The 22,416-nt window shown below is 35.9% G+C and overlaps 1 protein-coding gene across 1 annotated transcript in view; it reads left to right on the plus strand.

The window, feature by feature from the left end:
- Window positions 1-22,416, plus strand: part of Plcb1 (phospholipase C beta 1) — a 727,531-nt gene that overhangs the window by 701,729 nt on the left and 3,386 nt on the right. The gene's annotated exons all lie outside the window — the stretch shown is intronic.

Here is a 22,416-nt window from a genome sequence, read left to right on the forward strand (position 1 = left end):
TGAGATCCCCTGGGGAGGATCTTTTCCAAGACTTAAAGTGTCTTCAGTTTGGTGTCCAGAGATCCCATGATTCATCATGACAAATTCCATTTGATGTGCTCAGAGGGCTGTTGCTTGGACCTTCATAGAATTTCCTTTCACAGTTTAGAGTCCTAAAGTGGGACCAGGGGTGAGAATATTTCAACAATGTAAACAGCTCATATGTCTTCCTTGCTAATTTGCTTACAGTTGACCAGATCAGTTGAACGAACTCCAGTGAGCGAGACTGGTAGTGTAAGTGGAACCTAGTAGCTCCTCTTTGTCCTGCTGATGTGCTTCATGTTTGCATGCATAAGGTAATGTCTGAGATCATCAGCTGAGCAGGACAACAAGTTAAATTAATTCCACCTCAGAAATCCTGATGATGATAAGCTGGTTGTGGTGGTGTACACCTGTCACCTCAGAGATTCGGGAGACTGAGGCAGGAAGATCACAAGTTTGAGACCAACCTTTAGCAACCTATTGAGACCTTGTCTCAAAATAAAAATTGAAAAGGGCGGGGGATATAACTCAGTGGTGTAGTATCCCTGGGTTCAATCCCTAGTACTAAACAACAAAAATAAAAAGAACTCCTCATAATGCTACTTGTTTTCTATTCCCTATTCCTTAAAGTTTCTGCTTTGGAAGTAGGGATTGATTCCTAGTGGATTCATTCTCTTGTAAGGCCAGCACTTAGGAACAGTGAGCTGGTTCTTGACTAGATCACTAGCTTTAATTTATCTCCATGAAGTATCAAATCCAGAACATTCTTATAAATAACATTTGCTGGCCAATAGAAAATAGTTGAAAATAGTACAGCCTAAGGTTTTTCAGTTTAAGTCTTCCTATTCAAATTAAGAAAATTCATAACAATTATCTTTCAACTCATGCATCCAAAATTTACATAGGGATCTTGTTAAAATGCAAGTTCTATTCAGCATTGCTGGGTAGGGCTGAGGTGCTAATGCTGGCCCCAGGACCACATGGGGAATAGGAAGGCTTTACAAAGCTCTCCTCTGGTGCACAGCTGAATTAAAAGATGCCCTCCTTCTAAACATAGCATTCTGGCTCTCTTTCAAAATGTCTTGATTTTTTTATTTTATCTCAGTGTCTCAGTGTTTTGTTTTGTTTTTTAATTTAGAAAAGCTTGTTTGTTGTTGTTTATATCTCTTAGCCAATTTAAAAATCTCTTTATAATGCTGGGTGGTTGTTAAGGTATTTCTTGTTGAAGTTTTTTTCCCAATGTAAACTCTAGGTTAGAGCTTATTAGAAGTATCTAATTACCTTCAAAGGTGACGGGTAATTGAACTGAATAAGCACAACTAGAATGTGGTGGGTCCCGAAAAATACAGTGGGAACGGAGGGGTAGGGGGGATAGGAAGGGCAGCAGAATAGAATAGACATTATGATTGCTGTATGTATATAGGTGACTCTATGACCAGTGTGATTCTGCAATCTGTACAATCAGAAAAATGAGAAATTATACCCCAATGATTCAAATGTATGAATTGCCAAGATCATTGTAATGTCATGTGTAGCTAATAAAAAAAATTAAAAAAAAATATATATATATATATAAATGCAAAAAAAATATCATTGTCTCACTCTCCCCACCATGAAATTATATCGATTTGTTTTCATTCTTCTTTTACTATGTAGGTAAACTTCCACTAACTTTCCATTCTAGTGAGTCACTGAAGGAATACAAATAGTTTGGGCTTCTTGCTAAAGCCTGTTAAGAGAGAAGATTATTATACATAATTGGAAACTGTGAAGCCAGAAGAACTGAGTCTGTATCCTGACTTCATCATTTACCAGCTGTGTTGCTTAAACCATAAGATGCTAATAGTATTTACTGGCAGAGAATAATGTGAGAATTCAAACAAGTAATCCAGGCAGATAATCTATGCCAATCGTTAACTTAGTGCCCAGCATATTGTAAATGCTCAATAAATATTCATAGTAGTAGTGGTGGTCATTTGATAACTATTACATGATACCTCCTAAAGGCCTACTGGAAGAGAATGTTTGTTCTTGAAACACTGATAAATAGTTCCTTTTCAAGTGTTATAACAGTAGGCTTTCACTTTGTGGATAAAATAAGAGGAAAGTCTCACCAGTGATTTATAGTTCCAGGAATTATAATTTTTACTGTGTTCATCACTAATTTGACATTTTATTTTGTATTGATGAGCTCATTTTTTCATTTTATTTTGGCTCAGCAATTAATATTTTAAGTGTCTAATCTTTAAGCAACAGTAGTTTTATATTATTTAGGATTCCCTCCACCAAATACCACTGAGCCATTCATTTACATTAGTAGGTATTCAATAAATATTCATTAATCATTTCAATGATTAATTGAAATAATCTGTACAACACCACAGGGACTCAACTGGTTGAATCAGGAGAGGGATCTTGAGGCCTAGTCATCTTTGAGAAATTAGTCTATTATCAGTGAATTTGTTTCTGGAATATGATGTCCCTGATGTCTGAAGAGGAGTCACATGAAAAAATTGATATACTGATGGAACAATCATTCATGACTTAATTCACACAAATGTCATTCCAATCCATTTTTTAACTTTCAATTCATTGTTTTGACCCTAAGACAGACACAAGTTTCTCATAAAAATTGGTATCATTGTTATGTCCATGTTTGATAATACAGATAAGTATTGCAATTTTATTTTGTTGCATGTTTTCCAAAGAACTTTGCTATGGTTTGCTAAATGCATGTTTTAAGGATATAAAAGAATAAGATGAATAGAAATTTATGGGCTACTAACAGAGAGTGAAAACCAAATCAACATTTCTCCTTCTGATTATATTTTAATTCAAAAGGCTGTATTTTAAATCAAGTTATAAAGCTTGGTTAGTGGCATTTTTACTTAAAAAATGTTGATTTTATTTGAACTGATTGACATTTTGGTTGGCATTAGGAAATACAAACATATTCGTGTAAAGCAAACAAGTTTAACTTACATCTGCACTGTGGACATATGATCAAGAAACAGGAAGTACTGGTAATGAAACCTACACTTACAATGTTTGTTTGGGACAGAAATAAAGGCTTGATTCATCAATTGGTAAAGTGGGTCATTGTCTTTGAGACAAAAGTGTGGTTAAAAGGCAGGGTAAAAAGGAAAAATGCCAATGAATTTTTGATTTGTTGGAAAAATATTAAAAATACACATTATGACAACTGGACATATTAAATATTTAGTTTAATGCTAAAAACTTTTCCTTTAGCTGGTCACACTGTGCACACCTTTAGTCCCAGCAACTCAGGAAGTTGAGACAGGAGGATTACAAGTTCCAGGCCAGCCACAATAACTTAGCAGGATCCTGTCTCAAAACTAAAAAAATTTAAATGGCTGCGTATGTAGTTTAGTGGTAAAATGCTCCTAGATTCGATTTCCAGTAACACACACACACACACACACACACACACACACACACCCCAGGGGGGAAAAAAGGAAGAAAAAAGAAAACCTTTTCCATTAAAATACATTGTATCTCTAGTATAATTACTTGAATATTATTTTAGTGTAAAACTATTTTCTTAAAGATACTCTTATATACCTGCTATTGAATACAGTGTAATAACATATTTCTTCATGTAGAACACATTGGTTTTCTTTTGCTGAGATAAAGTACTTTTGAATATACTCACATGTCATGCATGATTTATTTATTTAAATGCTCAGCATAATTTTTCTTGACAGGCTTTTCTTACACTTGAAATGTTATGTAACAAAAACACCAGGACCAACTGGCATTGTAGTTTATTGGGCTATTCCACATATTGCTAGATGAAGAGGAAAACGGGTGAGCATTATCACTATGCTGGGCATATTTCAGCCGCAGTCTGTCTTTTCTCCTATATGTCAATTTCTCTTCCCACAAAAAAAGAAAGTTCACAGCAGCTTAGACTTTAGCTGCGCTATATGTGATCACTGAGGTTAAGGTCTGTGTGTACAGTACAGGCCAAAATACCCAAATTCAAATTTACTTGGATTGCTGCTTGAATTTAATCTCTTCAAGCCCATTTAGATCTGTGTAAATTCAGAAACTATTTTTTTTCAAACTAAATATAATCACTGAACAATTTATGAAAAGTTCTCCTTTCAAGTAGTTCATAAGTAAGTCAAAGGATACCAAGATACATCAGGGACCAGGGCACATGGATCCAAAATTGATAGGAAAATCCTGCAATTTCCCCCCAAGAGGTGCCAGTCAATAAATGCAAACTAAATACTTAATGTCTTTATTTGGGTTTCCCCAGCAACAGACCCTGAGATAAGGATTGGAGTACACGTAGTGTTTCTGAGCAGAGATCCCATAAAACCAGTAGGGAAATAGAGAGGTACAAGAAAGGGAGGGCGAACAAAGGAAGGGGTGGTTCTTACTGAGCAAATTATAGCTGTGGGTGACTGGTGATCAGTCCCCTCGGAGACTGTATAGAATATGCACCGTAGAAAATTCCTCACAAAGGGCAAGGTGGTCCTGAGATACACACACACACACACACACACACACACACACACACACACACACCAACTGCTGGGTGGCACCTTTAGCCAGTTATATGATCCACTGAAGAAAGCAGACAGTTTGGAATTGTGACAATCTGTGTTACAGCTGTTAGGCCAAAGGGTCATAAGTTGAGTGTTGAGACTCAAAGCTATAGTGAGCTTCAGAATTGAGTGAGAAAACCCCCCAAATTCTGTTACCAACTCAATCATTTAAATTTCAGGAGCAGTAAAGCCAATATCTTGTATCTCATAACAACCAAGTATGTTTGGGTAGAGGAAATAATTTCCAAATTCAGCACTGCTCTCTTTCTTTGGCAAAACTTAATCATTAAATATGTGAATGATTCTCAATTCATGTAAATGACAATCACCTGTAAGTCTTTGTCAAGGTCTAAATCAGTGGCTCTCCAACTTTGGGATGATCCAAATTAACTAGAGAGTTTTTAAATCAACAAATCAGTTTATTTACAGTTGAAGTTCAATCTATAAAGGAAAGACTGAACATATTTCTATGCAACAAATATGACTAACATAGACTAGGGGGTCAGGGATGCTTCTATGAAAAGGTGATGTTTGAGATGAAGGAAAGGAAGGAATTAAATAGATGTAGAGAAAGGTTTTAAATTCCTTCCCCGTTTGAAGCTCAGTGTGTGGCACAGAAGAGGTGCTCAATAAATACTTGCTGAGTGAATCAGGAAAGGTGGGGAAAATACCTAAGAAAAACTCATTGTAGACCTTGTCTTAGAGGATGACTAACTGAGCTATGCATAAAGTGTGAATTTAAAGCCTCAGTTTCCAGAATGTGCCAGAGGGTATGATGATCAGTCTTTGTCCAAATCAATAAGGACAATTGCTGTGGGCAGGTGTACAAGTATCAGTATCTCAGGAAGCTGAGCAAAAGATTGTTTTTTACTTCAAATCAAACACAAAGGAGAAAATTAATGGAAAGCTAAGTGTAAAAGCTGATTAATACAAATTATAAATCTTATGATATGAACTTCAGAGAATACTAAAGCTAAAGTTTTCCATTTGTCACTCAAATAACTGGGTCCCAACCCTGAGAGATTCTGGTTTAGTAAGTTTAGGGTGGTTCTGGGAAATTGTATTTTTACTAAGAAGACAGGTGACACTGAAGTTCTTTTTCTGGGAACCTCACTCTGTAAAACATCACACACTGGGTTTGCCCTGCCCTGATGATTTCTATGTTTTTCCATTACTGTATTACCAAAAGAAATAATAGTTACCGTCTTTGAGTAAATAAACTGCCAAGGCCTTAAAAATCAAATATTAAGACATATATTTTCAATTTACTACTGACTGACAGAGTTTAGCAAAGGCACCTTTTCCACCTCTGAAGAAGCCAGATGACTCCATGCTAGAATCTTCTCTCCACAGTTAAAAAGTCTATCATTTTTATAATTAACATGTTAATAGATGGTGATTCACAGTAAGGACTCATACATTAGAATTAGCTTGGTAAAATTTGTGAGTGATATTTTATTAGCACTATGGAAAGTTATGCATATAATGACTTTAAATTATTGGTAGGTCACTAATTGCTGCTGGAACATGGAATATTTTCAACTTTTTAGGGAACTTTATTCTACTAGGCATACGATTAGACAAAATATACAGTGTATTAAAAAAAAATTCTTGCTATTTCTCCCATAGCCATTTTAGAATGTAATTGAATATGCTACATAAAGGAGGAAGCCATATGGTAGGTGTTTGATGAAGTTAAGTGTCTGTCGTCTGGGCAGATGTGCTGAAGGTCTGCCATTTATTGATGTCCAGCACTTTGGGTCCTGTGATGCCAAGGAGGGGAGATGGCACCCTCTTTTGTTCTACTTGTACATTGTACATAAATTTATCGTGGTACTTATCTCAGCATATCCCATTACTGTTTTACTGCTTACTTTCTTCCAGCAGTCTGGGCACTCTTTAAAACCGGGAATGCGTCTCACTCATCTCTCTGTACCTACCATGTGTTACAATGCCAGATGCATGGGAGCATGGCTAGCAAACTCTGGATGAATGAATGAATAAAACAATGAATGTGTCAGGGGGTAAAAGCAAAGAAAAAGTGAGTAAATATAAGTAGAGAATGAATTATGAATCAGTGGTACCTGTCATCCTGTTTAATAGTCCAAGAATTAGGGATTGGAGGTTAGGATGGCTTTCCAAGTGACACAGTCAACCAAGAACCTGACAGCTTTGGTAGAATCTAGTAGATTTTCATATCACGGTAAGAAAAGATGAAGCTTTCCTTAAACCATTTATTCCGGCATTAATATGGATGCCTATGATTCATCAGAAAGACCTTTAATCCCTTAAGTTTTTGAAGCTGCCCCAGGATTATACATGCCAGGATATAGTTGTCTGATAAGAAGGTAGAAGCAAGAAGTAATATTTAGTTTACTAGCTCTGCCTTGTCAACCAGGCAGAAGAAAAAGAAATGTTTTAAAACTGATTTGCAGTAGTACTGAATTGAAGCCACCCATTTTTATTCTTACAAAAGGAATTTCATATAGTCATACAATATAGGGCTATATATTTTTTAATCCATGATGGAAGAAAAAGGATTTTTAGTTCATTTCTATAATTTCCTTGTAGAAGAACTAAGAGAGATTTGATAAAGTAATAATGCCCCTGAGTTTCATAACACTTGCTCTTTCTTTCTTATAGCCAAAAAGTAGCTGTAAGTACTCAAGATTTATAGTTAGGATTATTCTCTAATTCTACTTTATGTTTAGAATACCAAAAAGCTTCCAGCAATTTTAAGAGGCCATCATGATGGTATAAAAATTGGTTAATAATCATGAATCAGAGAAACACTCAGTATCTAGATGAGATTCATCATTTCCCTAACCACAAAATAAATCATCCAACATGAATTATATATGTGAGACTGCATTAGTTAGCATACCAATAATTTCTATGACAAATAGCACATCACAATGTTAGTGGCTTCATATAGGAAATTTTTTCCTCTCATATAACAACCCAACAAGGATGTTCCTGGTTGGTCGATAGCTTATTTCCACATGATGATTCAGAGAAACCAGTTTTCTTTCATAATGTGGCACTATCATTCCCGAAGGCCTTGCTGGAAAAGGGATTGAGACAGTAGAGAGTCTCCCCTGTGCTTTTAAAGCACCCTGTCCTAATATTTCATTGGCATGAACCTATCAGCCACCACTGGATATAAACATAGTGAATAGGGCTTGTAAACATTGTCCCTGACTAGGAAGCAGCCAGCCGGGTAAAGCAGAATGGTGGAATGGTGACTGTTCATTTTGAAGATAATTAGCTATTTTTTGTAATGTAGAACAAGATAATGAAATTTGAATCTGCTAAATGTAGAATTACCCTAAATTTATGCCCTTCTTCATGTAAGACCCGAAAGGAAAAGTCAGCAACATAACCTATTTATAATCCATATAACCTCTGTAGACCTCTTGAAGAAATGGATCCATCAACAGAAGTATCTGAGTAGAAAACTTAGAAAAGACTATCTCTGACAAAAGACCTTGCAATTTGGTTTTTTGGATTTCCTATTCCAAACCTGGTGAGTTTAGCATAATTACATCAATATTCTTATCTGATAAATGAGGAATTGGGAAAAGGGGGAGATGTCTCAAATTCTTCAGCCATATGCTGTTTTTTTCTAGAATAGGATCAAAGGCTTATCCAGGGACAAGGAAAAGTATATTGCCTCTTCTCAGAGACAGTTACCTTGACAAAGGCTAGGGACATCACAACAAGTGGTTTTGTCTCCACTGATAGCAAAAAAAAAAAAAAAAAAAAAGAAGAAGAAGAAGAAGATGGAGTCCTGTCCCTGCATGGAGAGGCCTCAGAAGACTTGGACTTCAAGTCCAAAGAAAAGTGCATGAATATATTATTCAGATACTGCATAAGTTGCACATTGACCTTCATAATGTTGTATAATTTTTTAATTTAGATGCCAACACTGACAAATCAGAAGATTTAACACAAAATCCATATTTTTACTTCTTTTGAAAAAATCAGATGTGACCCTTGGGCTTACAATGCTATGTGACAGTAATGTAGTTGGCAAGATTGGGTGGCTGCTATTTGTAACCAAGTCACATTTTCTGCCTTTACAACAGTTCCCACTCAGCCCCTGTCACTCATATATCTTCCTACCTGGCTCTGTTTCAGTTTGCTGAGAAATCTCATCAGTTTTCAACTTCATCTTGAGTGGAAAATTCAGGCCCTCTGACAATCAGGCTTCTCAAAACACCTATGAGACCAGGAAACAAATGTCTAATTTCCCTTCAGAGCGAGTTGTAAATATCCAACTTAAAACCACAGTAATTTAAGCAGGAGCCATAAACATATGTTTAGAAGGAGTGGTTACATAATTAGGACATACTCCCTAAGCATCAAAATCAATTATCCTGATAAAACCCTAGGACAGCTTACCACTCTTGAAATATACATTTATAAAAGGAAAAAGAAAAACCAAAACTAATTTTAGGTGATCAGGAGAAGGGTGTTCTCCAGGGACTGAGCGGAGTTCATTCTAGGACATTTGACAAAGCCAAGTCTCTTGTTTTTTTTTTTTTTTTTAAATGCAATGCACAGGCTTTGAGTCAAGAGAGTGGTTGTAACTAGGGCTCAAATTGGTAGGTCTTAAAAGAAATGTAGCTAGGGCTCAAATTGGTAGGTCTTAAAAGGAATTAACATCCAATTTGTGCACAAAAGAGGAGAATCTGATCTACACTGAGACCCACATGAGGGCAGGACCTCCATGTGCAAAAGCCTTTGAGACCCATGGAGGCTCTTTCACTGGGACTCCAACTTCTCTGAGTTGGTTGCATGCACCATCTGTGCTATTGACATTTGCATCTACTGTGACTCAGTATAAGAATTTATAATGCAAGTTCAATGCTTCCCTGTTGGTAGCATCCCACTTGATTGAAAAGAAATACATCCTGCATCTAAAAATAATTAGCCTTTGGACTGTCTTTTATTTCAATTGACTTGAGGCTTCTTATTGATTGTTTTAGGGTGTATGTGGTTACAAGAATGGGATTCATCTGGTGCTGTCTTAGTTTCTCTCTAGTGGGCATAAATCATCCTTTGCTGTCATGCCCTGTCTCCTAATAGTTTGGGTGATTAAGAATCCACAAACAAGTGACTTGCAGACTCAAGAGAACCTTTTCTTTGACTCTTGGTATATGTTTAAATTTCTGAATATGAATGCTTTAAATAAGAAGTATCCTGCTACTTCTCTTTGGCCTTAATAAATCTGATTCACAGATTTATATTGTTTCTTGAGCCCCGTAGAAACTTGGGTTCAGAGATTTTGAAGTTAGTGTACATGTATTAAGTTGGCTAGTTTATGGAGAGTCCTAAGGATAGTACCTGTCTGTAATTATTACTGTCTTTATATTAATACCTTTATTTCTATAGTTCTATATTTTCAGATTTACTAGTAATGTGGACTAGATTGGTTACAGACTAAGAGATTTTTCTCTTTTAAAATGTGATTTTCCCTATTCTGGTTTTCCTTTCGTTTGTCCTTTCTTATACTATTTGACTCTTGACAGAAATAGTCTAATTAAATTAGACTACAGTTAATGGCAAACAGAAAACCAGCCAGCTGACCAAATAAACATGCCCTGAACTGAAGAATTACATAGGGGAAGTGGAAAGCCAGTATCTTCCCAGCAAGAAAAATACAAATAGAAAATCCCAGTGAAGGTTTAGAAATAGACTAGGCTAATTGCAACTGATTGAGATTATTTTTTTTCACAAAATCATACTTTACTATTAAGAGGACAGCATATCAATGAGACCTGGTGCCACAGGATCTCTCTTCAACGTCACTTTTCAATAAGAGATACTTCCCTTAGCGGGGCATGATGCCATATGCCTGTCATCCCAGCAACTGGGGAGGCTAAGGCAGGAGAATCACAAGTTTGAGGCCAGCCTCAGCAACTTAGTGAGGGCCTAAGCAACTTAGTAAAAACCCTGTATCAAAATAAAAAAAAAAATAAGAAGAGGACTGAGGATGTAGTTCAGTATCCTTGAATTTGAGCTCCAGTACCAAAAGAAATAAAAGAAAAAGAAAAAAAAAAACACTTTCTAAATATTTTATGAAAGCAACTTTGAAGTCATAGACATGCAAGGAAAATAGGTTTGAATTATTTGTTATTCTTCCCTTAACACACATAATATCAAGTTACTGAGATCTTCACGATTCTTATTTTTACATAGTAAGGAGTCAGCGTGGAGTGGTAGAGATAAAATCCTGGATTAGGAGGCAAGAGTTTGGGTTCAGATCTTGATTCTCCTTAAAACACTTGAGTGGTAGTCTTTCATTACCTCATTTCACAAATGATGGGATTTGTTGAACAATTTGTTGGCTGTTTACTCATTCGAGATTATAAAATAAATCTCTTAATCCTTGGACCAGAGCACAGGTCTTCAAATACTTAAGCAAGCTTTTTGCACTGTAAGTGCAGTAGTAACTTTCTGTTTGACAAAGTATCTCCTAACCACTACCTGGATTATTAATGATTTTAAAGAAATCAAAATTCTTCTTCTAAGTTACAATCATTTTTTTATTCCCAGCTATCATAGACCCCAGTTGAGTTTTCCCACTGATACCACCTAAATCAAAATAGAAAGCTCCAAGATCTCTATAAAGGGAAAGTACTCTGGCACTGACACAAAAAATATCAAGGACTAGAACGACACAGTAGCTGAGATGAAGTATCTTGCTGAGTAGCATAATTATTGCCTTAAATTGTGGTTTAATTTGCTTTTAGATGCTGAATGGCTAGAGTATGTATACAAAGCAACAAAGGTCTTGCTCCTAGAACATGATCAACAATAAATTCTATATCCAGGCTATAGAACTTAATGCACACTTTTAACAGATATAATGGGAGTCATGGGGACATACTATAATAGTGCTGCACAAAAGACACAAAACTTCCCTGGCATGCAAGTTTGTGTGTATGTGGGGATTAGCTGCTCTTAACTGAGTGCCACTGGGCTTAGCTGGGCTTGTTTATGTATCCATGATTGTCTATAGGTCACATAGGTGCCTCTGTGAATCTTATCTATGCTTTCCTACATCTCTGGGCATTAGCTAGATCTAAATCATCTAGGATGATTTTTGGCTATATGGCTGAGATGACTGGGGTGATTCCACTTGGTTCCATGTGGTTCATCTTCTATCATACTATTCCCAGTATATTTCCATGACCTGCAGAGGAAATAGAGTGAAAGTGAAACGGGGGCTTTTATAAGTCTCTGTTTGAGTCTTCTCTGTTAACATTCCTTTGGCCACAGTCAAGTCACATGACTATTTCGTATTCAAAGGATAGAGAAACAGACTCTGCATCTTAGGAAAAGGAACTCAAAAGTCATAAGCAAAGGCTGTGGATCTAGGGAAAAGTGAAATATTTGAGTCATTTAATCTAGTTCATCTACAAAGAAGAGAATTGACTAGATTCTAGTGTTGCTATGAGTGAGCCATATCCTTAGAAAACCACTAACTACTCTGGACCACAGCTTCATACTAAGTCAAAGGAAAGGGTTTGACTATATAATTGCAAAAAAGCCCTTTCTAGGACTTCAAAGTCCTAGAAGATTTGACTATATAATTGCTAACATTCCTTTCCAAGGTTTCTGCAGCAATTTCTAGATACATGTGAGATAATTACAAAAGAAATTTTGAAATATATGTAGAGATTCAGAAGTATAAAGTATGGGCTGTTAGGAAATTTTAACAATTCAAGAGGGATATATTAGGGAAGAGACAGAAAGGAAGAAATAGTGACGGAGCTAGGTGAAAAGTCACAGAAATTTGTGTTCTCTGTGATTTTACAAGCAAATTTCCTCTATGACAGTTTCATGAGAGAATAGGATGTACTGAGGAATTTACACTTTATAGCTATGTCAGAATGCATTTGGCTTTTGACTTAAAATTTAAAATGCAAATGCATGTTAGCAGCTGCACTTGGTAAATCATACGATCTCTAGCTTCTGTCTTTCCTCTTTTATTAATTCAGTGTTTGGATCTATTTAACATTTTGTCTACCTTGTTCTGGGCTCCCCCATCTTTCCTTTCCTGCACACTTTGAAACCCTCATGATGCCCTTTACCCAGCAGCCTCCAATAATCACTCTGAACTCCAATCTTAATATTGCAAACTCCAGAGATCTAGAGTGATGACATCTACAGAAAAGAATCTTTGAATACACCATTCATATCCTGAAATATCGGTGAAGAAGGAAAAGGAAGTACAAAAGGAGAAAACTGCTGGAAGATCTTGGTCTGGAGTGGCAGTATCAAAGTATGGTCCTGAGACCAGTGACCTCTGTGTCTCCTGGGAGCTTGTTAGAAATGCAGAGTTTTATGCCTCATCTCAGATTTGTTGAATCAGAATCTGCATTTTGACAAAATCTCTGGGTGCTTTGGATGTACAATAACTTTTGAGAAAAGCTCATTGAAAGCTTGCCCATCCTGTCATTTGTAACAAACAGCCATCCTTTACAGAAGTCTTCTCAACCACAAGGTATGGGTTCTCCACTGTAATCTATGGCTAATAGCAGATGAAAGAAACATAGTAGTGATTTGATTTTTATATATTAGCACAGAGTCAAAAATTGAGTTCCACATTCTCAAGTCACTTTTACATACTTAAATTATACACCTTTAGATGCACCAAGGAAAAGGGGAATTATAGCTAGAGTAGTGTCTCCTCAGTGAATGTCTTTGGTTATATGTCCCATATAAAAGGGGAAAGGTTGAGAGGTTCTGCCTCTGGAAAAGATAATACCAAGTATACAGGCAGATTGAACAAGGCCCAACTTTTTAAATCCAGTCTCCTCCATAAAGTATTTCCCATATCAATCTAAGGTTATAATCTAGGCTTCATTTTCAGTGTCTGTAGCTTATGTTGTTCTGTAACATCCATTAAGCCCAGTATCTTATTTTCTCCAAATACATTTCTTGTCCCTATAGGACCAAATACAGGCCTTACACCAATGAATAAAATATTATTTATTGGTAAATGCATCAATATCAACAACAATCCAGAACATAGTCCAAAATGAGAGATCTAACAAGTACCATCATTGTATGGCATTGACCAAATAATGACTCAAATGATGTAAGTAAAAAGGACAAGGACCACTTAGTAGACAGGGTTTCAGATGTGTTAGGATGTAATTCATTTTTCCCTCTTTTTTTTTTAGCAGTATGATTACACAGTATTGATTTATAAGCAATCATAATATGTAGAAAATTATGCATGATCTCATTTAAACCTTTTAACAATGGCCTGGGGAAATTTGGCATATTAATTCCCCTTTTATATGAGAAAATTGGAATTCTAAGAGATTAAATAAACTGCTTAAGGTTGTACTTCATAAAATGCAAACATTCTATGCCAAAGCGAAGAAAGAGTCTTATCTATCCCACAATGAATGATCCACTTTGTGTATATCTATGACAACAGGTTAATTTGTGGTTACTTTCTTAACCCTTTGCAATGGACCCTATTGTTAGTTGGTATTTGTTCACAAGGGGAAACTTAATTTTCATATCATTTTCAAGCAAATTAGTTATTTGGGAAAATCTTCCAAGAGTATAAGCGTGCACCACACTTCGACACCTGCAAAAAAGTAACTGTAATTCATAGTCACTGTGACTTGATTGTATGATTCCACATTGGCATGAACCATCCAAGTTATTTCTTTTAGGTGTGGAGTACTTCCAACTTTGACCTAGAAATACACTGATCACCTCTTTACTCCCTTTCTTTACATTTCAGTTGCCAATAGCAACTTGGAAGTACAAGGCTGAACAAAAGCTGCCTTTTACATGAGTAGTTTGTAATTTTGAACTTGAGTCATGGTCAGTGGTAATTATTTATTTATAAGGGTTATACCTGCCTCGGGTCATAAGGGAATCCAAACTGTTTGAATATGCCGTGCCTCTGCTGAGAATCTATGAATTTTGTCAATTTTTGAACAGTTTTTGCTTTAACTTACTGGCATTGTGTGCTCAATTCACAGAGCTAATGTACCTTGTAAACTGGACTCTCTCTGGTGTTGCTTTGGGCTTCTTATTCCCTTGGCAGATTGTTTTTCCTTTTCATTCTTTTTTTTTTTTAACTTCACTTTTTTTTAATTGGAGCATTATAGTTGTACATATTGATGTGATTTGTTGTTACATATTCACACATGCACACAATATAACAATATAATTTGGCCAATATCACTCCCTAGCCCTTTGCCCCTCCCTCCCTGCCTCCCCTGGCAAACATTTTTATCCAAAGGGCTCCAAGAATTATTAGCTTCCTTGCCCTATCCCCATGTTTATAGAAAGAGTTTTCCTAACTCCTATTTCAAGGATGAAGACACACAAATTTATGAAGGAACTTCAATTTTGGTGCTATGACTCCCAAACTTTGAGGCCTTCTCTTCCATACCCTTAGAACATTAAATCTCTAGCCCTGCAAGATGGAGAATCCATTCTGCAACCTCAGGAGCCCCATAGCTTTAAGTTCCTTTGTTATTTTCATGATTTAGTAATTTCCTTTTCTTATATTCAAACTCAGCTATAAATTTAAATAACTGTGTTCTATTTTATTCAGATTTCCCTGCAATGGGAATAGAAAATCAGCCATATTGACCCAAAGTCCCATCTCAATGTATTCTAAGGAAGCTTGGAGGAAAATAAATAAGCAAGAACTGGATTGGTTAGGATTTATAATACAATCCAGTTTTCCCAAATGGCACACAATCCTCGGTAACTTGACTGACCTCTCTCTGTACTTTTCATACGACCCTGTTATTTCTATTCTTGGATAAGGTAAAAATTTATGAGATTATTCTAAAAATAAGAAGAGGGCTTACAAGGTTGCTCAGGCTAATTTTGAAACCACACAATCTATGGATATATTTGGTAAATGTTTTTCCCATTGTTTTAAATATACTCTCATCATCTCACTGATGACATTGAACTTAAAATACTATTTTGCTGACAATAATTCTTCACAAAATTGTCCTGGACACGGTGTCCCACATTAAGAATTCTGCATTTTTTTGTGTGTGTCTTAAAAAATATATTAGATTTTTGTTTCATTTTAGAATGCTACTTTATGCTAAAAATAAAAGACACATTACCATAAAAATAAGAAGTAGAAAAAATAAAAATATACATAATCCCCACAGAATTTATATTGTACTGTTTCCTTTCAAAGTAGTTCTAAATTCTTAAAAAGTATTCTCACAACTATAATCACAGTATACATCCAACTGTGGGCATCCTTTTTACATTAATCATGATGTTATGATAATTACATTATATACTATATTATAATTATTTCTCCCTGTTTTCAAAGCCATTTATTAGACTACATTTATTTGGTTAAATCATTTTATAAAACTGGAAACCTTATTTGTTTTACAGATATGCTTTTGCTTATTTTTTGGTTTTGATGTTTTCCATTATCTTTATCAATAAATTTCAAAATAGTTTGAGCAAGATTATTAAAGTAATGTATTATCATGTCTATCTTCCAAAGGCCAGGAGATAGTGTTTGCAAGGGTTAAAATACTGTGAGGAATTGAACTTTAAATACATACAGCAGATGCTCCCAGAGAGGAAGAAAAAAGATGAAATAATCTAAAATGTCTAGTGAGAAAACAGAAACAAATGACCCCATATGTATATTAAAGATCAACATAATCATACAAAAATATAATTGTTATTTCAAGTGAATTTTAGCAAAATAATATTGTACATACTTGGTAGGATATGTTCTGGAAATAAAATGAACTTGAAAAACACCTTAAGCTTCACATGGTTCTTTTATTGATGGGTCCCTGTGTTGAAACTATTTCTGTATATGTTAACTTAAGCATATGAGTAAACATGCTAATGCTGTTAGGGAGCAAAATTTTCAATGAAAGTAAAAGATATACAAGTACAAAAGCAAGAGAGTTAAGAAAAAATATAATATTACATTTAAGTTTGAAATACTAGTATGTAATGAGAACTTTTCAAAGCATATTTCCTAACAGTCTACTGAGATGCGCTGGGAGCAATGATCACTGTTAGGATCCAGGGCTTGGTTTATTAATGACTTCTTCATAAGGAACCAAGCTCCATGGAAAAGCAGATGATTTCAGGACTGGAGCAAAGGAAATATAGGAGTGTCTAGGATATTGTATTGTATCAAACAAGCAAGGAAACCCACTAGGGGCTTTCAAAAGGACCTGGGAGCTACCTGAATGGGCTCCCATTGATCCAACTCAAGACAATTTGAACATCCAAAAGAATCATGGCTGCTACTGATTTAAAACCAAGGAATAAATAAAAAAATTATTGTCTCTCATTATTTTCAAGAAAGAGAAGGAAAAGAACACTCATTTGTCATTTTTTGAAATGATTATTTTCTTAACTCCTTCCTTAGAAAAATGTGTAATTACAGGAAAGGAAGTAAAATTTACCCAATCTTTTAAGAGAGAATTTAATTTCATCTGCATAAATGAAGGAAAGCTCTTCTTTGCAGAAGAATGCCAGTTATATATGAAATAATTAGAAAATTAACATTTATGCCCAGTGAGATAGCCAAGAATCCTCAGTTCCATTTGAGGGTATGAAGGAAATTTTACATGGATCCAGAGTTTGACCCCATAGAATAACTGCCAATTGTAAAGGCAAAACCATGTCTCAATCAAAATCAAAATATTGTATTTATCACTTTATCTAAATGATCAGACAGCATCTCTGAAACTCTACACCCACCAACACTTTGTAATATGAGATGTAAAATAATGTCTATTGAATATTCTTGCCAGAACAAATGTTTAACCTCCATCTAATCAAGCTTATAGCCTTAACTTCTAATTTACAGGAAATAAAAGTTTCAAGGAGCAACAGCACAAACAAATAATCAGAAAAATTCAGAATAAGGGTGCTATATTATAAGAAAATTGACAAACCTTTTACTAAAATCCAAGTCATAAGAAACCTAAAGCAGTAAGTATTTCATGGGTTCACATGGGAAAAATTAGACTGACATAATAACTAAATGTAATACACTGATTTTGGGTTTTGATCTAAAAAGATGAGCTGGAAGAGATTTGGAAGGGATAATTTGGAAGGGAAATTTTGAACAAGAGTGAGTCTTAGATAATATTAAGTAACTATTATGAATTCTCTTTAAGTGATATGATATTTTCATGTCATAAAATATCTTTATTTTAACATGTGTGCTACAGTATTTGTGGGTGAAATGTCATGAGGTCTAAAACATTTCAAAAGATGTAACAAAAAATATAGCGATAGATAGTAAGTGAAAATTATTTTCAAGTGTTGTTCTGGGTTTTTTTATTGTTATGTTTGATTTTGTTTTGTTTTTCCTAGAGAAATTCTGAATTAAGTATCCTAGTACCTCCAACCTTATGTCTTGGTACCTTTATTTTCCATAAACTAGATTCCCAAAAGTGAAGTTTCTAGATCAAAAGCTATGTATATTTTTCTTCATATAAATAATATGAGATTATTGTTCAATGTTTGCAAATATCTTTGGAGAGTCTGGGGTTGTCACTCAGTGGTGATGTACTTACTTGCTTGGTATGATCAAGGCCTGGGTTTGAGCCTAAGTACTGCACAATAAATAAATAAATAAATGCCGAGAAAACATCTTTGGGTTCAAAGTGTAATTTCAGTTGATAATCAACAATAAATACATGAGTTGATTTTACATGAAGATTTGAATTTCTGACTTGTAAAACAAGACTCTGACAAGTATCAGCTAGAACTGGGTATTTTGATACCTGTGTCAGATAGGGTGTGTCTTCTCTAGGACCCCTGACTCTACCACTCCTTCTCTGTTATGCCTTCTGTTTCTCTCACTTTCACGACTTTCCTGATCCTAGCAAACACAAATTGCAACACTTGGGCTGGAAAAGCTCTAGACTATTGATAGATAGGGCTTTTTTAGAATGGAGACAGATATTGCTCTGCATAATTTTCATATTTTCTCAAAATGAACAATTATTTCATTTACAAGAAGCAAAAAAAAATCAAGACTTCTAACTTAGCATCCAATAGTAAATACAGTTTTGAAATTAACTTAATAACTGAATGTCTTTTTAAAAAGAGTGTTTCAAATAAACTATGAAGCAGTGACCTAGTTTAGAATACAATGAAATCTATTACTGCCTCATGATAAAAGGAAAAGTCTGATAAAGTTATAATTTAGCCACAATTGAGTCAATGATTTAAATTGTTAAAGATCATTATTATAATTAAATTACCAAAATTAAGTCTTTAGTAGAATTTAATTACTAAAAATATTTAAAAGTGATAATTTGGTATTTTTCCCCATGTTTTAGTGTTCTTTTTTTAATGTTTTAAAAAGAAACAGCACTTATCAAGCACCATGGGGTCATGTTCACCAACAACCGTTAACCTAGAAAAATTGCCTGCTCTGTCAAATAAATATGTCAATGTTTAAAAGTTCCCTGGTCCAAACTCAATGGAAATAGTTATCTGCTGTGTTCTGAAAACAGAGTCCTTTACAGTTCTCCGTTTCCCTGCCTGCCTTGGAAATGAAACTAATTGCATGTAAGGCTGAACTGAAATTGAAGCAAATTGATAAGACTGGAATGGTAGTAAATGGAAGCTGTCAAACCAGACTGAGACCTCACTCATGCTAAAGAGGGAGACATTGTCAAAGTCCCCCTTCCTTCCAAATTGTTGGGACAGGGGAGAGAACTGGTAATTATGTTCTTGTCTTTGAGCCTCCAGTGATTTGCTTGCAGGACACAGAGGGTGGGACTGTGTTCATGGTGCTTTTGTTCCATCAGAGCTGTGGGCATCCTAGTGCATCCTTGGGCCATAGATCAGCACAATATATTCATAAATACTCTGCATTTTATATTTGAAGAGAATAATTTGCTTTCAACACTCAGGCTAAGACATTCTTATCAGACACTTTTTTAAAATAATATTTAGTTGTAGATGGACACAATACCTTTATTTTATTTATTTATTTATATGTGGTGCTGAGGATCAAACCCAGGGCCTCACACGTGCAAGGCAAGCGCTCTACCACTGAGCCACAACCCTTAACAGTCATTGGAGAACATGACCCCATGGTGCTTGATAAGTGCTCTTTCTTTTTAAAACATTAAAGAAAGAACACTAAAACATGGGGAAAAAAATACCAAAGTATCACTTTTAAATATTTTTAGTCATTAAATTCTAATAAAGACTTAATTTTGATAATTTAATTATAATAATAATCTTTAACAATTTAAATCATTGACTCAATTGTGAATAAATTATAACTTTATCAGACTTTCAATGTGGTGAAAAAAATAATTTGAACATGATCCAGTGTCTAGAACTGCCACATGGCAATCAAGGACCCCTTAGTTTTAAGCAATGAGAGTGTAGAGATGTGGTAAGCCAGCCATGGGCTGTGTGTGTTTGAACTATGAGCATTGAGCGCAAAGGGTGGACTGAACGGGTGTTACCCCTCTGTTTGGTCAGCAACATAAGCGTCTTTTCCCTCACTCTGCCTATGATCCCCACACAGCACATGAGATGGGCATGGCCTTCCTAAATGTCAGTCAACCTGCCGACAACAAGACACATGGGGTTAGACTCAACCCTCTAAAACCAGACCCCTTGCCTCATTTGAATGGCTTCTCCCCAATAAAAGGGTTCAGCACATGCTCCTTGCACTCTTTCTTGCCTTCCTTGCCCTCCTTGTGGGATCAGTGGCTGAGGAGCGGTCACTGAACCCAAAGGAAAGGTACTTTCTGTGTCTGTGTCTTTATTTAGTTTCCAAATTCACTTGGAGTGACCCTGATCGGTTTAGTCGTGTGATGCGACAATCCAGTATCTATTATTTGCGATTCTTGGGGCCTGTTGTCTTTTAGAATTCAGAGATTTTCTGATTTTTAGAGAGATAACATGATGCTTGTACCACCGAGCACCAAGCTCCAGAGAAGCCTCCAAACTAATTAATTTGTTTGCAATTAAGTGCATCGATATCATCAAGGTGGCTCATGCCTATAATCCCAGCAATTTGGGAGGCCAAGGCAGGAAGATTGCAAGTTTAAGGCCAGCTTCAGCAACTTATGGAGACCCTGCCCCAAAATGAAAATGACCAGGGATGTAGCTCAGTGGTAAATCAACCTAGGTTGAAGTCCTCATAACAGAAAGAAGGGAGGGAAGAATGAAGGGGACAGATGGATGAGCATGAATAGTACATGAAGGAAAATAAATAATGCCAATGATTTTGCCACAAATTTATCAGAAATGACTGGATTTCAGAAATTTGACCATTTTAGAATTACAGAGATTATTTAATAGACTAAAAATCAGACTTAGCAAAATTTCTCTGGAATAGAAGAAGCAAGAGTGAAAGGAGTTGAATTAGAGGATATTGTTCAGCAACTGACACTGTCCAAAGGGAAGTCCAGACCTAGAGGGGCAGATGTGCTGAAGACTGGCTTCACTCTGGACATTCCAGAGGTCAGGGCAAGTCCCAGAGACTAAACTGAAAGCTGACAGTGGAAGATATACAGCCAGGATCAAGACAAAAAGTATAATTGGGGTCCTCAAGTAGAACTCAGACAGGGAGATAATCAGAGTAGCCTAAATAGATCACCTGCATCAGCCATCACCCAGAGCTGCCAAGAAATTCATGGCCTCAGGCTCCACCCAACGCCTCCTGAATCAGAATCAAGGCCAAGATCCCACAGGTACACCTTTAAGGTGCACTCAGATCATGTTGCAGGGAGATCATGTTGCATGTTGTTGTTGAGAGGCATGGAGAGAAATTACTTAAAGATACTAAGGACACCTCTTAAGAAAAGTTGCCTCAAAACTAATGAGAGGGGAGAAAAACCATGTGGTCTCACATGTTCTGAGATTAAGCTCCCTGCATATCATTCAGCCCACAGAGCAAATTGTGTTTCAAATTTGGGGTTTTCATTTGGGTTCAGACAGCAGAACTTCCCAGTAGCCATCCTTGCCCCACTTCTCCTCAGGAGCACCAGCTTTACAACTATTTTACGAGGAGGACTGGCATGCAAATCTGTGTGTGCCGAAAGATTTCCCTGACATTCAAAAGTCTGAGAATTCTCCAGGGCATAAAATGAATAAGTTCAAAAGCAAAAACTAAAATGAGAAGGGAATCACAATAATAAATGGAAAAAATATCCAAATAAAAGTAAATGTTGGTTACAGGAGTGGGTTCACTTTGTAAAATGCACCTTTTCTTTTCCTTTCATTTTTTTTATTTGTGTGTGTGTGTGTGTGTGTGTTAGAGAGAGAGAGAGAGATGCTGGGGAATCAAACCCAGGTTTCCATGCATGCTAAGCTACAGACTCTCAGACTTTTCCTTTTAAAAGGACCCATGGGGCAAGTGACAGAGTGTATGCTTAGCCTGTGTGAAGCCCTAGGTTTAATCTCTAGCACTCAAAAAGTAAATGAATAAAACAAAACAAAACAAAAGCATCTAGCAATGCCTTCTCAGCCTCTGGCTGAAGCAGCAGCCTATGAAAGCCCCTCTGTCACTCTGTCTACCCCAGTTGCTTCTGAGCTCCCCAGCTCAATTCATGGTTGACTTTGATTGTCTCAGCTATCAATGGCTTTCAACCTCTAAGTGTAATAACTTTAGATCATTGTTTATGACTTCTATAAAGTTTTTTCAAACATGCATATGTGTGTGTTTATAGATGTACTTATTTATCCTAGTCCAAATTTTTTAGCCCCATCAAACTTGACTTTCAGCTACAGACAAATGGTATGTCCAGATAAACTCTGTTTTTAATCATCTCTA

Source organism: Marmota marmota, unplaced genomic scaffold, assembly GCF_001458135.2.
Source record: "Marmota marmota marmota unplaced genomic scaffold, marMar, whole genome shotgun sequence".
Lineage (NCBI taxonomy): Eukaryota > Metazoa > Chordata > Mammalia > Rodentia > Sciuridae > Marmota > Marmota marmota.